Here is a 2,517-nt window from a genome sequence, read left to right on the forward strand (position 1 = left end):
GAGTGATTATGTAATGAAGAAGTGGACTGCATGTATTGGAATTCGAATAATAAATTAGTGGACTGTATGGATAGATTTGAATAATTTAATATAGGCACAGAATTAACTTTCCGTTATAATTAACAGAGATTTTGGCATGATAATAAAACTAAATATACAGAATAGCAAATAAAATTTTGATAACAACAAAGAAAATGAACAAATTAAATTTCGCCAAATTGAAATGATCTATTTCTATTTTGACTTTGAATGAAATTTTGTGGTGAACTAAATGATTCATCAACTTGACGTAGGACTTAAACTTGACTTGTCTAATCTGTATTTAGATTTATCTTACTAGCTTGTTGCTTCATTTTCCTGCTTAATTCATTACCATGTCTGCCCCACTTCTTCCCTGTTTTCCTACCTGACTCTTGTTGAGCCTAACTTTACTTACTAATTGAATGATAACTTTATATTTGCTAATTGATGAAATTAAAATGGTTGCTTAAATTAGAGTACGATAATAAGTATGGCAAGGCAGTCTGCTAGGGAAGCATTGATCTTCAATTTTTTTCAGTATTGACTATCTTGTGAATTAATAACTGCATTTTTTTTAAAGGTAATAGTAGATGGTATAATTGCACCTCGTATATAAATGATTTTTTTCTATACTCTTGGATCTGATACAAATTTACCCTTCAGTATGAAAAAAATTGTGAACTTATCAATAATTGATAGTTTTATCAAAACTAAAAAAATAAAAATAAAATAAATGGTCTCTACTATGTGTTCTGTGTTTGAGATTTTTTTCTTTTAGACAGCCCTAAAATTTGTACGCCTCCTATTAGATTTAAGACGTTCCACTGATTATAAGATTCCAGAGCATTGGAACGACACTCACAATAATAAACCAAAAAAATGCAAGTAATATGTCAAAATATTTTTCCCTGTATTCCATTCCGTTTTTCAATTTCTGGCGTCTTTTAAATATTGCTCGATTAAACTATCTTTAATTCCCCTGTTCCCGTTTTAAGCTAATATTGCAAAAGTGATGTAGGACCGCTCCCCGGGGATCTTAGCGGGGCGGGTCGGGTGGGTAAGGATTGCCTTTTTTTTGTGTTATAATCTCCTCTTGTGAGATTGTGACATGTCGTACATCGACCAACCTACTCGGTATAATTTAATGATCTGTTTAAAAAGTCAGATAAGTAAGGCTACCACCGAGGGCGGGAGTGGAGGGTTTCCTGCCGTTTTTCAATTTCAGGCGCTGAAATACATGGAAATATATACCTCTCTATATGACAAAGCTCAGAAACACTTTAATTTCATAACGATTGAGCATATAGTTAAGTTTCACTTGTTATGTATATAAGATAGACTGTTGTTATCATTATCCTCTATGGTATTGAAATAATGCGAAAACCATGTTTAAACATTCTTAAAGAAAAAAAGAAGGAGAACTTATTAGTTATGCAATAAATCTACGCTAGTTAGATACTCAACACTTCTTCGTTTTATTATTCCCTGAAAAACAATCTATATTTCTTTGTAAGTCCGACGTTGTGGCCAATTCGGCCAATTTATCACAAACAGCTATTATAATACATATGATTATTAACAAACAACAATATTATTAATAAATTATCATATCTTCAATACAATTTTAGAACCACATTAATTTTAAAAAACTTTATGCAGACTATTCTGCCCAGGTCAATAATTTCAGTTCACAATTACCCTATCAGACATTAAACCATTTGGAAATCATAAAAGTTTATTAATAAGCAATCCTTGGCTCATGTATAATTACCTATTTTGTCAATTCTTCATATTAAATTAAAATCACAGTCAATTATTGGTATTATACTTTATCACAACAATATTTGTAACCTCCCCTCACTCCGGTCAGGCGTATAATTTATCTATTTCAACAATATTTCGATTAAATTTCCTATTTCTTTTATTATTACAACTTACATCAAGGTTAATTATAATTATCAACATAAATTTTATCCTATAGTTTTAATAAATTAATTTTCCTTAAAATCTCTACATAGTGTTGGTTCACATTTCTTCTGTCTTTTTGAAATTCAGTGCATAATTAATGTTTTCTGATATGTAAATGGACTCAAGCATTTTTCTTTTGAATGTATTATTTCAGTAGAATAGATTGTTTTTGAGGATGGCCGAATTGGCCTAAATGTCGGACTTATAAATAAATATAGATTGTTTTGAGATCAAATTTGGAAACAATTTATTTTATTTAAATAAAAAAAAAATTAATAATTTCAAGTCTTTATCGGAAAATAGCGAAAAACATATAACATAGAGGCCTGTTCTAACGTGAGTTTTACTGTGCGGGCGCATGCCCATTGTGTTTGTCCTTGTTGTTGTTGTTGATTTTTTGCTTAAAGGCGTAAAACCTCTGGTCATCAACGCCTATGGGATGATAAAAGTAAAAAAAAAAATAAAAAAAAAAATAAAAAATAGAATAAACTAAAATTTTCGTTAGAACAACAAGATTAAATCTCTAAA

The sequence above is a fragment of the Halyomorpha halys genome, unplaced genomic scaffold, assembly GCF_000696795.3.
Source record: "Halyomorpha halys isolate HHAL.00 unplaced genomic scaffold, Hhal_1.1 Scaffold1796.1, whole genome shotgun sequence".
Taxonomy (NCBI): domain Eukaryota; kingdom Metazoa; phylum Arthropoda; class Insecta; order Hemiptera; family Pentatomidae; genus Halyomorpha; species Halyomorpha halys.